Genomic DNA, 16,068 nt, shown 5'->3' with positions numbered 1-16,068 from the left:
ATAATGTTCCACTTTCTGGAGGGCCAAGTTTTGAAATCAGTGGAATGCCAGGTGGAAGCAGAGTATGATAGCTAAGGAGATGGAGAAAAATCTGCCGTTTGATTGCAAATAATGTGAAGGGAGTCAAAAAGAGAACATACAGAAGAAGTCTGTTGTATAACACACCTGTGTCCGGATTAAATCTTCAAACTAAGGGCAACCATGGCATCCGCAACACAGAGGGAGAAGCGTTCATCAATGTATACGGGTAAGAGAGTCTAGCTAGCTACATTTTCAGATATTATACATTTCTAATTGTTTTTTGTTTTTTTACTTTTTACCCCCTTTTTCGTGGTATCCAATTGGTAGTTACAGTCTTGTCTCATCGCTGCAACTCCCGTACGGACTTGGGAGAGGCGAAGGTCGAGAGCCGTGCGTCCTCCGAAACACGACCCAACCAAGCCGCACTGCTTCTTGACACAATGCCCACTTAACCCGGAAGCCAGCCGCACCAATGTGTTGGAGGAAACACTGTGCACCTGGTGACCGTGTCAGCGTGCACTGCGCCCGGCCCGCCACAGGAGTCGCTAGTGTACGATGGGACAAGGATATCCCTGCTGGCCAAACCCTCCCCAAACCCGGACGACGCTGGGCCAATTGTGTGCCACCCCATGGGTCTCCCGGTCGCGGCCGGCTGCGACAGAGCCTAGACTCGAACCCAGAAATTCTAGTGGCACAGCCTTAGACCACTGCACCACTCGGGAGGACCGATATGTTTCTAATTTTGTCAGAAAGTCATTTTCATTACAAGTTAAAGCATACTGTTAGCTAGCTAGCTAACGTTAGCTGGCTGGCTCGCTAGCTAACATTACAGGTATGATCTGTGTAATAATATTATTTATAGTTATAGCCTAACCTAGCTATACTGAACAAAATTATAAACACAACATGTCGGCCCCATGTTTCATGAGCTGAACGTTAGATAGCTAGCTAACAAGCTAGAAACAAACCAAAACATTGTTTAGAAAGTTGCTTTTAGTTGCCTGGTTTGCTAGATTGACATATACTAAATTCATTTTTAAACGGATGGGTTTTAAGTGTCAAAATACACCTGGTAGCTATTTTATGAACCTGTCGTTTTTGTGTTTATACTTTTTCATAACGACAAGTTTGATGTCGGACGACAATAGAATGTTGATGTTGTCACTGCGACAACTGTCTACAGACATGTCAATAGATATAGTATAAACCAGCCTTTAGTCTTGAAATCTATGGTTATTTAGTACACTACTGTACTCACTCTGTATAGCACATGGCATCACGTGAATCCTTAAAGAGATGATTGGGGCTAATGCTTAAGAGGGTGGGAATGATCCTGAATGGGGGTAGACAAAGAGGAGCTCTCCAGTAGGTGTACCAAAACATTCAAGGGCCATTTTCTCAAAAGTGGGGTTACAAGTGTCAAAGCAGAATTACTTTCCCATTGATCCTCAACTGTAGTGTATGATATACCATTTTCTAGTTCTGAGTCTCCACTTTTATCCAATGTAAAAAACCCAAATTCAAATTTTGTTACATAAGATCAAACCGGTCGGCAACAAATGATAATACAAAATAAATATCTTATACATAACTTCAGACTACTGGCACAGATCAAAAATAGTTAAACTAACATTGAACATTAAACTGAAAATAGAAGCAAGGATAACATTTTATGTGCCTAGTAATTCTGAATCAAATCAAATCAAATTTTATTTGTCACATGAGCCAAATACAACAGGTGAAACGCTTACTTACAAGCCCTTAACCAACAACGCAGTTCAAGAAATAGAGTTAATAAAGTATTTACTAAATAAACTAAAGTAAAAAAAATATAATCAATCAAAAAGCAACACAATAAATGTAAATAACAACAACAAGGCTTTATACAGGGTCTACCAGTACTGAGTCAATGTGCAGGGGTACAGGTTAGTCCAGGTCATTTGTAAAGTGACTATACATAGATAATAAACAGCGAGTAGCAGCAGTTTAAAAACAAAGGGCGGGGGGGTCAATGTAAATAGTCTGGGTGGCCATTTGATTAGTTGTTCAGCAGTCTTATGGCCTGGGGGTAGAAGCTGTTAAGGAGCCTTTTGGTCCTAGGCGATCCAGTAGCGCTTACCGTGCGGTAGCAGAGAGAACAGTCTATGACCTGGGTGACTGGAGTCTTTGACAATTTTTTGGGCCTTCCTCTGACACCGCCTAGTATATAGGTCCTGGATGTCAGGAAGCTTGGCCAACTGCTTCTAAAACCACTGCTTCTAATGATGCCTACTACTATAACAAATCAGCAAAAGTGATATTATTGTATGATAACAGCGGGTGACTCATTAGCTTACAAACCTTAGCTAACTGTGCTGCCTGTGAATTAACTAGCTCTCTGGTTCTGCTCTAACTGAGATAGATGAGGATCTATCTTTGCACTCAATCAACAACACACCCTTGGGACGATGTAAATGTGTTAGGTGAGCTAGTTATCATATCTACTGAAGTAAAATGTGGTTGTCACCACACGGCAGCCTAGCGGTTAGCGCGTTGGGCCAGTAACCGAAAGCTCGCTGTTTCGAATACCCGAGCCGACAAGGTGAAAAACCTGTTGATGTGCCCTGAGCAAGACACTTAACCCTAATTTACTCCAGGGGTGCTGTACTACTATGGCTGACCCTGCAGCAAGACACTTAACCCTAATTTACTCCAGGGGTGCTGTAGTACTATGGCTGACCCTGCAACAAGACACTTAACCCTAATTTACTCCAGGGGTGCTGTAGTACTATGGCTGACCCTGCAACAAGACACTTAACCCTAATTTACTCCAGGGGTGCTGTACTACTATGGCTGACCCTGTAACACAACACATTTCGCTGCACCTATCCAGTGTGTGACATTAAAAGATAAACAAATTTATGACCAAATATGAAAATACCTTTCTCTCTCACACAGACAAACACATACGCTTGTCTTTTCATTTCCACATGGGGATAATAATGTACGGTGCATTCGGAAAGTATTCAGACTCCCTTGACTTTTTCCACATTTGTTACGTTACAGCCTTGGATTAAATCGGTTTTTTCACCCTCATCAATCTACATACAATACCCCATAATGACAAAGCAAAAACAGGTTTTTAGATATTTTTGCACTGTATAAAAGCTGGATTGTTGATGCTATATGTATTGGCCAATGAGAGATGTTTCAGACACCAGTTGGTCATATTGACACTCCCCTGAAGGAGCATAGGAATGAATGGAATTCTGTATTTAAAACTGCAATATGTAACTTTTTGGGCAACCCCAACCAGACTCACATAGAAATAGAAATGTTATAGATCTGCCATTCTCATTGAAAGCAAGTCTAAGAAGCAGTAGCTCTGTTCTATTTGTGCTATTTCTATGCTTCCCATTCTTAAATTTCGTTTTTTGCATTTTTTACTTTCAGGTTTTGTACACAGCTTCAATAACTGCAAAGACAATATTTTTGGTTATGGAAAATATACTTCACAGCGGTTTAGATGGTACAATGATTCTCTACACTACACTTGCTTCTTTTGTCACATAAACTGAATTTAAGCAAACTATTATAATTTTTAGCAACCAGGAAATGTCGGAGTGATTTCTGCATAGTGCATCTTTAAGTATTTTTGTTGTTGTAGTGAAAAAAAATGATACTTTAAGGAAAATGTTTTTTATATTTCTTTTCATGTTTTATTTTGATGTTTACCTCACATAATATAACTTAAAAGTATGCATTAAGGTGTCTGTAATAAGGTGTCAGTGTCACGTCCTGACCATAGAAAGCTGTTATTTTCTATGGTAGAGTAGGTCAGGGCATGACATTTTTTTTTTTTCTAGTTTAGTTTTTCTATGTTATGTTCTAGTTTTGTATTTCTATGTTGGGTTTTTGTTTGGGATGATCTCCAATTAGAGGCAGCTGGTCATCGTTGTCTCTAATCGGAGATCATACTTAAGTAGGTGTTTTTCCCACCTGGGTTTGTGGGAGATTGTTTCTGAGTTAGTGTATGTTTCACCTCTGCGTCACGGTTTGTTGTTTTTTGTTCTTTAGTTTATGTATTGCATAGTTTCACAGTGAAAATAAAATGTGGAACGACACACACGCTGCACTTTGGTCCGCTCCTTCCTACGACATCCGTGACAGTCAGTACATTTTTACAACAGTGGGGGAGTGCCAAAATGGAGACGGGAGGCTTTAAAACAGTGCCCCATCTATATTTTATTTATTTATTTATTTTTATTTCACCTTTATTTAACCAGGTAGGCAAGTTGAGAACAAGTTCTCATTTACAATTGCGACCTGGCCAAGATAAAGCAAAGCAGTATGACACATACAACAACACAGAGTTACACATGGAGTAAAACAAACATACAGTCAATAATACAGTAGAAAAATAAGTCTTTATACAATGTGAGCAAATGAGGTGAGATAAGGGAGGTAAAGGCAAAAAAGGCCATGGTGGCGAAGTACATACAATATAGCAAGTAAAACACTGGAATGGTAGATTTGCAGTGGAAGAAAGTGCAAAGTAGAAATAGAAATAATGGGGTGCAAAGGAGCAAAATAAATAAATAAATACAGTAGGAGAAGAGGTAGTTGGACAGCGGAGTCAATCACCACCTTCCGGAGACACCTGAAACCCCACCTCTTCAAGGAATACCTGGGATAGGATAAAGTAATCCTTCTACCCCCCCCTTAAAAGATTTAGATGCACTATTGTAAAGTGGTTGTTCCACTGGATATTATAAGGTGAATGCACCAATTCGTAAGTCGCTCTGGATAAGAGCGTCTGCTAAATGACTTAAATGTAAATGTAAATGTAGTTGTTTGGACTAAATTATAGATGGGCTATGTACAGGTACAGTAATCTGTGAGCTGCTCTGACAGCTGGTGCTTAAAGCTAGTGAGGGAGATAAGTGTTTCCAGTTTCAGAGATTTTTGTAGTTCGTTCCAGTCATTGGCAGCAGAGAACTGGAAGGAGAGGCGACCAAAGGAAGAATTGGCTTTGGGGATGACCAGTGAGATATACCTGCTGGAGCGCGTACTACAGGTGGGTGCTGCTATGGTGACCAGTGAGCTGAGATAAGGCGGGGCTTTACCTAGCAGAGACTTGTAGATGACCTGTAGCCAGTGGGTTTGGCGACGAGTATGAAGCGAGGGCCAACCAACGAGAGCGTACAGGTCGCAATGGTGGGTAGTATATGAGGCTTTGGTGACAAAACAGATGGCACTGTGATAGACTGCATCCAGTTTATTGAGTAGGGTATTGGAGGCTATTTTGTAAATGACATCGCCGAAGTCGAGGATCGGTAGGATGGTCAGTTTTACGAGGGTATGTTTGGCAGCATGAGTGAAGGATGCTTTGTTGCGATATAGGAAGCCAATTCTAGATTTAACTTTGGATTGGAGATGTTTGATGTGAGTCTGGAAGGAGAGTTTACAGTCTAACCAGACATCTAGGTATATATATATATATATATATATATATATATATATATAAATAACTCATCTAGTGTACTAGTATAGGTCTATAAAATAAATAATTGACATCATTTGATGCATATAATAATGAATCTGATGCACTTCGAACTCAATGGTGACATTTTTCCATCTTCGCAGGGAATGTTACATAACAGAATAGACTAGTCTGTGCCCCCAAATGGTGCTGGGGAATGTTATCAAGCCGATTAGTATAAATTGTCCCATGCACAACTCTCAATATGATAGGCCTATTTACACTTCATTGATAAAGCTGGTAAAATAAAGGCATTTGTTTGGCTATTAGTCAACTGCGTAAAGAGTTGAAGAGATAATGTTTCAGTCGATCTCTGTTCAAATTTAAAACAGGAATAGACCGAATTCACAGTCGGTCACACACATCTGGATATTAAATAATTTGTAACTTTGCGCAAATTTTGGAATAATTAAATCCTAACTTCAACAGTGTCTACAATTGCGCACGATAATTTAGACAAAGCTCGATAAAAGTTTAGGCGTAATAAAGTTTACATAGAGACCATTGGAGGTTCAAACAAGTCTCGCTACTTTGTAATAAAATGCATTGCAACAAAGAATCAAAGTGCACCAAATTATAATACAAAATTAATTAATATCAAAAAGTAACTCACGGTTTGACAGATGTGTAACGAAAAATGAGAGAATGGGTGCTAAGTGAGCAGAAACAGATGTGGACGCGAATACAGCTTCTTAAAACGCCTGTTCATTGCTTGTGGGGTGTTCAGCCTTATGGGTTTGGCATTGAAGCAACGCATTGATTGGTCGACAATCAAAGAAATGAAAAAAAGAGCTGTATAGAAAATCGAATGAAGTGGAATTCGTCATGTTCGTGAACAACAGGTGTGGCCTAACAGTGAAACGGTTACTTACGGGCTGTTCTCAACAATGCAGAGAGAAAGAAAATAATAGAAAAGTAAAACATAATAATACAAGTAATAATAGATACACAATGAGTGACCATAACTTGGCTATATACACGCGGTACCAGTACCGATTCGATGTACAAGGAGTACGAGGTAAATGAGGTAGACGTGCATATAAGTAGGAATAAAGGGACAGATAGTAAAGTGTAGTAGCAGCATATTTGATGAGTCAAAAAAGTTGGCGAAAAAGCGGTGTCAATGCAGATAGTTAAATAGTTAACCAAATAGCTACCTGAACTAACTATTTAGCAGTCTTATTATGGCTTGGGGGTAGAAGCTGTTCATGGTCCTGTTGGTTCCAGACTTGGTGCATCGGTACCGCTTGCCGTGTGGTAACAGAGAGAACAGGCAATGATTTGGGTGACTGAAGTCTTTGATCATTTTTAGGGCCTTCCCCTGACACATACAGTATAGAGGTCGTGGATGGCAGGGATCTCGGCCCCAGTGATGTACTGGGCAATTCACACTACCCTCTGTAGAGCACTACCCTCTGTAGAGCACTACCCTCTGTAGAGCACTACCCTCTGTTGAGCACTACCCTCTGTAGAGCACTACCCTCTGTAGAGCACTACCCTCTGTAGAGCACTACCCTCTGTTGAGCACTACCCTCTGTTGAGCACTACCCTCTGTAGAGCACTACCCTCTGTAGAGCACTACCCTCTGTAGAGCACTACCCTCTGTTGAGCACTACCCTCTGTAGAGCACTACCCTCTGTAGAGCACTACCCTCTGTAGAGCACTACCCTCTGTAGCGCCGTGTGGTCAGATGACAAGCCGTTAGTTGCCATACCAAGAGGTGATGCAGCCAGTCAAGATGCTCTCAATGGTGCAGCCGTATAACGTTTTGAGGATCTGAGAGCCCATGTCAAATCTTTTCAGCCTCCTGACGGGGAAGGGGCGTTGTCGTGTTCTCTTCACGACTGTGCTTAGGGGGTTTGGACCATGATAGATTCTTAATGATGTGGACACCAAGGAACTTGAAGCTCTCGACCCGTTCCACTACAGCCCCGTCGATGTGAATGAGGGCCATTTCCTGTAGTCCACAACCAGCTCCTTTGTTTTGCTGACATTGAGGGAGAGGTTGTAGAAAACTGTACATCAATGACTATAGACAAATTGGTCTCTTGGGTTCGATCCATAATATAACATAATAAGGCAGTGCATACAGTCGCCTACAGTAGGCTGTGTTCATGTCCTGTAGGATTCATAGTCTACTTACTTTCTTGCACACGCACGCATGCACGCAGGCAGGCACACACACAGAGAGGCTGCAGCTAATCATTTCCATCGATAAATGGTCAGGTAAGGTCAGAAATGAATAAGCAAGTCTCGTTCTGTAACATTTTGACTTGAGTGACTTGCTGGTTACGGCCACCTGAAACATCACCACAAGCTAAACATTCGTATTTTGAGAGAATAAAAGTATGCATGATGTCATGCACTATCTCCAGCTCCTGGTCAAATAAAATAAAATTGTATTGGTTGCTTACACATATTTTGCGAATGTTATCGCCGGTGTAGCGTCATTTTTACAAACATTATTGAGCACAGGGCAAGAAGGTAGAGACAGCAATACATCACACAAAGCAGCCACAACTGTCAGTAAGATTGTCCATGATTTAGTCTTTGAATGATGAGACTGAGATAAAACTGTCTAGTTTGAGTGTTTATTGCAGCTCGTTCCAGTCGCTAGCTGCAGCGACCTGAAAAGAGGAGTGACCTAGGGATGTGTGCGCTTTGGGGACCTTTAACAGAATGTGACTGGCAAAACAGGTGTGGTATGTGGAGGATGAGGGCTGCAATAGATATCTCAGATAGGGGGGAGTGAGGCCTAAGAGAGTTTTATAAATAAGCATCAACCAGTAGGTCTGAGACAGGTATACAGAGATGACCAGTTTACAGAGGAGTATAGAGTGCAGTGATGTGTCCTATAAGGAGCATTGGTAGTAAATCTGATGGCCGAATGGTAAAAAACATCTAGCTGCTTGAGAGCACCCTTACCTGCCGATCTATAAATGATGTCTGTGTAATCTAGCATGGGTAGGATGGTCATCTGAATCAGGGTTCGTTTGGCAGCTGTGGTGAAAGAGAAGTGATTACGATAGAGGATACCAAGTCTAGATTTAACTTTAGCCTGCAGCTTTGATATGTGCTGTGAGAAAGACAGTGTACCATCTAGCCATACTCCCAAGTACTTGTATGAGGTGACTACCTCAAGCTCTAAAACCTCAGAGGTAGTAATAACACCTGTGGGAAGAGGGGCATTCTTCTTACCAAACCACGACCTTTGTTTTGGAGGTGTTCAGAACAAGTTTAAGGGTAGAGAAAGCTTGTTGGACATTAAGAAATCTTTGTTGTAGAGCATTTATCACAAAATCCGGGGAGGTTCCAGCTGAGTATAAGACTGTATCATCTACATATAAATAGATGAGATAGTTTTCTACTGCCTGAGCTATGTTGTTGATGTAAATTGAGAAGAGGGTGGGGCCTAGGATCAAGCCTTGGGGTACTCCCCTGGTGACAGGCAGTGGCTGAGATAGCAGATTTTCTGACTTTATACAGTGTACAGCAGTAGCTACAGTATATACGATGAGCCTTGACTAGAATACAGTATATACATGTGAAGTGGGTAGAACAGTATGTAAATATTAAAGTGACCAGTGTTCAATGACTATGTACATAGGGCAGCAGTTGCTGCAACCTGGTATCAGAGCATTTTGTATTATTCTGTACATAAATCTGAGATACTCAATTTAGTATGATATGTTACGTTTCGTATGGTATGTATTAATTTGTGGATGTCCATCCCCCATTTCGTATGACATGTTAGGAATTACAAAACGTACTATATGTTGTGAATTTGCAAAACGTATGATGTTACAAATTATAGCTAGGTGGCTAACATTAGCTAGGCTAGGAGTTAGGGGTTAAGTTTACAAGTTAGGTTAAAGGGTTAGGGGAAGGGTTAGCTAACATGCTAAGTACTTGCAAAGTAGCTAAAAAGTATTAAGTAGATGAAAAGTTGCTATTTAGCTAAAATGTTAAAGTTGTCCGTGATGAGATTCAAACTCGCAATGTTTGGGTTGCTAGACATTCGTGTTTTATGCACACCATCCACCCTACTTTCATTTTTGCCTTAAGTAACAATTTGTCTTATGTAAACATACCAAACGTAATATATCATACTAATTTGAGTGTCCCGGATTTACATTTACTATGTTACGTCTAGTCTATTAGACCAGGCTGCGCTCTAAGGTGCAGGGTAGAGTACCAGGTGGTAGCCGGCTAGTAACAGTGACTAAAGTTCAGCACTGTCTCCGTCTTCTAGATGGTAGCGGGGTGAACAGGCCGTCGCTCGGGTGGCTGAGGTCCTTGATGATCTTCTTGGTATCTGTAGAAGTTTGTGAAGGGTCTTAGGGGCCAAGACACATTTCTTCAGCCTCCTGAGGTTAAAGAGATGCTGCTGCGCCTTCTTCACCACACTGTCTGTGTGGATGGACCATTTCAGCTTGTCAGTAATGTGCACGCCAAGGCTTATCACCCTCTCCACTTTCGGCCCTGTCGATGCACCACTCTGCCATGGCCCTCACCTCCTCCCTGCAGGCTGTCTTGTGGCTGTTTGTAATCAGGCAGGCCTACCACATTGGTGTAGTGTTTAGGCTGTGTTTGACTGTCTAAAGACCTGCAGACTAGGAGTAGCCTAAAACATTAGCTGGGACATTTGGAGAATGCTCCACACAATAACCAGTTCAGTTCATTAAACAAAACTCAGCAACCATTGTCCTAACTAAAGCCCAAAGGTATGTTACCGTTCACACCCACTGACACTCCCTCTCTCACAGTAAAGACATGTTTACACACTCTAAGATTCCATATGTCCACTCTAGAAGTGAGTAATGTGGAATATATGTGCCTTGTGCTGGTTAGAACTACATTGAAGTGCTATATACTTGTGAATGAAGGTATACAACTCACAGGAGAAGCAAACTCATACAAAACCATGTTAAACTAAAACACATGCTATGGGAAAGCAGTTGGTCAATGCCAGTAAAAGTGTTTGGTTTCAGTGCCCTCCCACTGGGCACAGACATCAGTTCAACGTCTAGTTTGGATTTATAGTACATTTGGTTGAGTTGTCAACTAACGTGAATTCAACATGAAATCAACAAAAAATGTCACCGTGTCATTGGATTTAGGTTAAAAGTTGGGTGAAAAAAAAGATGAAATTCCCTTACGTTGATGACTTTTTTCAAATCTAATCAGTTTTCCACAGTTGATTCAACCTCATCACATTTACTTTTTTGATTGAAATGACATGGAAACAATGTTGATTCAAACCATTTTCACCCAACGGGCTGGCTCAACTTAAAGACTTTCCTCTCAAAATGGCCTCTGAAGATCCCAACGACCCAAGGAGCTGAAGGCCTTACTGTTCAATTTCGATTTGATTTCTGAAAACCAACTGTTCCCTTCTTAAAGATCTGATCTGCAGCAATTTACAGTTAGTCTGATAGAAACCCCCTCTGAAGTAAAACATGGACCAGACGATGTGACTTTAGAAATGCTGCAAAATAGTAATATGTTTTTATGGAAGTTTGATAGAATGATAACAGGTAAGTATGCAAATGTGATTGTTTCAATGAAGAAAAACAAAACAGTCCCTTTCCATGACTGAATGACAACATGGTTCAACTACATCATAAAATATGCATATCTGCTATACACATTGATATTTATAGCACTCTATTATTACCATATTATTACCAACCATGCAAGATGTTGGTATGAAACAAGTGGAATAAGACATGAACAACCAGACAATGAAAGAAAGCACTGAGTGTGTTGTAGTCAACACAAACGACACAAAAGCCGGGAAGACTCCACAGTAGGTCAACATGTGACGACATAACATCTCAAAACATGGCCGACCCAGCAGCACACACACACACTTCCGTTCGCTCCTCTAGCAGACAGACACCCAATGTATTTGTGACATCTCTACCAAGACCAATAACACACTCTCAGGCATAGCAAACAGGAACCCTTTATGACGTCACAGCATCTGTTGCCACGGTGCCCACGGAGGACCTTTTCCTTACGATGGTCAGTTTGACCAGGAGTGTTGTTTAAAGACCAGAGGGCTGTAGCTAGGAGACTGGTAAACTGGGGGAGAGATAAGGACCTCTACCATCCTACGTTTCCATTGAGTCCATGTCCCAGACAGTGTGAGAATTTTGTATGGACGTTGTGGGGACATTGTAAGAGCCTCCATTGTGTGAAGGCATTGATAACATTTTCAGACAGGCGGGCACTTGGTCGTAGTCTTAGCTGTCAGATATACACTGTGTACAAAACATTAGGAATACCTTCCTAATATTGAGTTGTACCCCCTTTTGCCCTAAGAACAGTCTCAATTTGTCGGGCATGGGCTCTACAAGGTGTCAAAAGTGTTCGACAGAGATGCTGGCCCATGTTGACTCCAATGTTTCTCACAGCTGTGTCAATTTGGCTGGATATCCTTTGGGTGGTGGACCATACTTGATACACATGGGAAACTGTTGAGCGTGAAACACCCAGCAGCGGTGCAGTTCTTGACACACTTCAAACCGGTGTGCCTGGCACCTACTACCATACCCGGTTCAAAGGCACTTCAATCTGTTGTCTTACCCATTCACCTTCTGAATGGCACACTTTTTATTTTTTTATTTTACCATTATTTTACCAGGTAAATTGACTGAGAACACATTCTCATTTACAGCAACAACCTGGGGAATAGCTTTAGGGGATAAGAGGGGGATGAATTAGCCAATTGTAAGCTGGGGATGATTAGGTGGCCGTGATGGTATGAGGGCCAGATTGGGAATTTAGCCAGGACACCGGGGTTAACACCCCTACTCTTACGATAAGTGCAATGGGATCTTTAATGACCTCAGAGAGTCAGGACACCCGTTTAACGTCCCATCCGAAAGACGGCACCCTACACAGGGCAGTGTCCCCAATCACAGCCCTGGGGCATTGGGATATTTTTTAGACCAGAGGAAAGAGTGCCTCCTACTGGCCCTCCAACACCACTTCCAGCACCATCTGGTCTCCCATCCAGGGACTGACCAGGACCAACCCTGCTTAGCTTCAGAAGCATCCACAATCCATGTCTCACTTGTCTCAAGGCTTCAAAATCCTTCTTTAATCTGTCTCCTCCCCTTCATCTACACTTCTGACCTTTTGAAGAAAACAAAACCTACAGAGTGTTTGGATAGTATGGACATGTCCAGAGCCTAAATGCTCTTTCTATGGCCCCTAAATACGGCTCATCATAGTTCTTATCACTGAAGGGTTCAATACGAGGCTAGTACATTTAGTTTGAAAGGGTATTTCACTTTTGTTATCTATTTCACTTGCTTTGCCAGTTTAAACATAACTTTCCCATGCCAATAAAGCCCTTTGAATTTAATTGAAAGAGAGAGACAGAGAGACAGAGAAAGAGAGACAGAGAAACAGAGAGAGACAGAAAGGGATAGACAGAGAGACAGAGAGACGGAGAAAGAGACAGAAAGAGAACGAGAGAACGAGAGAGACAACAATACAAATACACATCCCTAAACAGCTTGATTAGGGATAGCTTGAAGATAAAAAAAACACTGCATTTATTTTTGAATAACCTTCAGATACAATGGTACAGTCAGACAGTGGGTGGAGTCTGTGCAAACACATACAGGAAGACACACATACTACATATAGCATTCACCTGGATTTATCTGGTTAGTCTAAGTCATAGAAAGAGAAAGAGTCCCTAATGTTTTGTACACTAGCTTGGCTCCTTCACTCATGGCTATGGAGAGCTGTGTGAAATTGGGATGGCGCCATCTTTGACGGCTTGAGTAGTATTTGTCATTGTCAAATAAAAGGGTCAGTCAATTTTTAGTCATTTCTGACCTTTGAGGAAAACAAAACCTACAGAGTGTTTGGATAGTATGGACATGTCCAGAGCCTAAATGCTCTTTCTATGGCCCCTAAATAGGGCTCATCATAGTTCTTATCACTGAAGGGTTCAATACGAGGCTAGTACATTTAGTTTGAAAGGGTATTTTTCTCTTCATGTCACACACATTGTGACATCCATAGTAAGAAGAATAAAGATGTATAAAACAATGGTGTCAACAACTGAAGATGTTCTTCTTGTTTAGAGTTGTTGTTTTCACTGTTGTGTCTCATAACCAGGACAACCGACGCCAGCTGCGGTGAGATGGCGTGTGACACGAAACCATCTCACACTTCACACTCTCTCACTTCTACCTCAAATCACCCTGGGCCCTGCACCCTACATTAACCTAACCACTGTACCCATGCATAATCAACTGACTATACAAGCTCAAACCAATAGGCTAATTTTCTCCTCCAATATATAGCTACGCTGGTTCAAAGTGTCTGAAATGTGACAGTTACAGTACATATTGTCAAAGAATGACAAAAGTAGGAAGGAAGTCAAAAGCAGAAGACAATGACAATGATTTATCTTTTACAAAAAAACAAGTTAACCAGAATGTTTCCCTCATAAAATAATATATTTTAAGTCACTGGGTTTAGAGTAGTAAACATAACAGAGTGAAGTATTCTTTTAGGGATACCTCTGAAACGTGCGATTCAAACAGAGACCTACAGGCTGCATCTGCACCACATGTCAGTACAACCACATCCTCATTACTGATAGCTGCACACGCACATCCTCAACCTCAGTGATTCACCATGGTGTGTGAGAGACAGAGAGACAGAGAACCAACAGCACATTGACACATCACTAAACAGCTTGGTTAGGGATAGCTTGAAGAAAGAAATGTGCGCCAAAAAAAAAAAAACTTTTCTGCACACCATTTTCCAAACTAAGATGCACCAATTGAAATGATTTTACATTACTAACATGCTAGTCACTGGAACACATAGTAAAATGGGCCAGTTCTACTGCTTTTGGAGAAGAGTCAACTCAGTCACTTCTGACCTTTGAGGAAAACAAAACCTACAGAGTGTTTGGATAGTATGGACATGTCCAGAGCCTAAATGCTCTTTCTATGGCCCCTAAATAGGGCTCATCATAGTTCTTATCACTGAAGGGTTCAATACGAGGCTAGTACATTTAGTTTGAAAGGGTATTTTTCTCTTCATGTCACACACATTGTGACATCCATAGTAAGAAGAATAAAGATGTATAAAACAATGGTGTCAACAACTGAAGATGTTCTTCTTGTTTAGAGTTGTTGTTTTCACTGTTGTGTCTCATAACCAGGACAACCGACGCCAGCTGTGGTGAGATGGCGTGTGACACGAAACCATCTCACACTTCACACTCTCTCACTTCTACCTCAAATCACCCTGGGCCCTGCACCCTACATTAACCTAACCTTATTTAAGGTAATATCTTATGTTTTTCTTGTCTATAACTGTTCGGTACTTTGTCATGTATTTGTACTTTTATGTGGATCCTAGGAGGAGTAGCTGCTGCATGTGCAGTAGCTAATGGGGATCCTAATAAACTATACAAGCTCCAATGAAAAGGGCTCATTATTTCCTACAATATATTGCTACATTGGTTCAAACTGTCTCTGAAATGTAACAGATACAGTACATACATAGTCGTCCTTAACCTTAGTGATCCCCGATGGTGATGGGTAGGGGGGAGACAGAGAGAGAAAGAGAGACAGAGAGACAGAGAGAGACAGCAACGCTGCATATATACATAATGACATTTGAAATGTCTTTCTTCTTTTTGAACTTGTGGAATTTATTTCACTTTTGTTTATCTATTTCACTTGCTTTGGCAATGTAAACAAATGCTTCATATGCCAATAAAGCCCCTTAAATTTAAATTGAATTGAGAGAGAGAAAGAAAAAGAGGGGGAGGACAAGAGAGAGAGAGAAAGAACGAGACAGAGACAAAGATAGAGCAATAATATGACATTTGAAATGCCTATGTCAGACATTTCTATACAAATACAGTACAAATACACATCACTAAACAGCTTGATTAGGGATAACTTGAAGAAAAAAAACATAGCACTTATTTTTGTATAACTTTCAGATACAATGGTACAGGCAGACAGTGGGGGGAGTCTGTGCAAACACATACAGGAAGACACACATACACACGCATGCACACACAAACAGTCACACAGGCATGCAGGCAGACCTTCACACACAAAGTGTACGTTTATTGCTCTCAGTAAGCAGCCAACCCTCAGCAGGCCTGTCTGTTCTTTCCAGACAGCTTTGTGTGTAGCCTACTGTCTCCGAACAGCAAACCCACATTTGTACACCAAGTATTGTGTTCCCTGTAGTGGTAGCCTGCTGTGTGTGTGTGTGTGTGTGTGTGTGTGTGTGTGTGTGTGTGTGTGTGTGTGTGTGTGTGTGTGTGTGTGTGTGTGTGTGTGTGTGTGTGTGTGTGTGTGTGTGTGTGTGTGCGTGCGTTTCAAATAATGTTTGCCTGTCATGTCATGATAAGCTTACTTGATCTGTATTTCATTGTGGTTGTTAACCTAGATTGGGCTTGTAAACCTAGCGTGGGCTTGTAAACCTAGCGTGGGCTTGTAAACCTAGCGTGGGCTTGTAAACCT

General features: G+C 41.3%; 1 protein-coding gene across 2 annotated transcripts in view; it reads right to left on the bottom strand.

Annotated features, from left to right (window-relative positions):
• LOC106598932 (gelsolin) overlaps positions 1 to 6,327 on the bottom strand; it is a 39,874-nt gene extending 33,547 nt beyond the window's left edge. Inside the window, exon 1 of one of the 2 annotated variants that reach the window (XM_014189959.3) lies at positions 6,156 to 6,327. The gene's annotated coding sequence lies outside the window, so the exon portion shown is untranslated. The remainder of the gene's footprint in view (positions 1 to 6,155) is intronic. The other variant, XM_014189958.3, reaches the window with a different exon arrangement.
• Between the last annotated feature and the right edge of the window lie 9,741 nt (positions 6,328 to 16,068).

Source organism: Salmo salar, chromosome 03 (assembly GCF_965601325.2).
Source record: "Salmo salar chromosome 03, fSalSal1, whole genome shotgun sequence".
NCBI lineage: Eukaryota > Metazoa > Chordata > Actinopteri > Salmoniformes > Salmonidae > Salmo > Salmo salar.
Note: the sequence above shows the minus strand (reverse complement) of the source record. Positions and strands in the feature narration are given on the sequence as shown.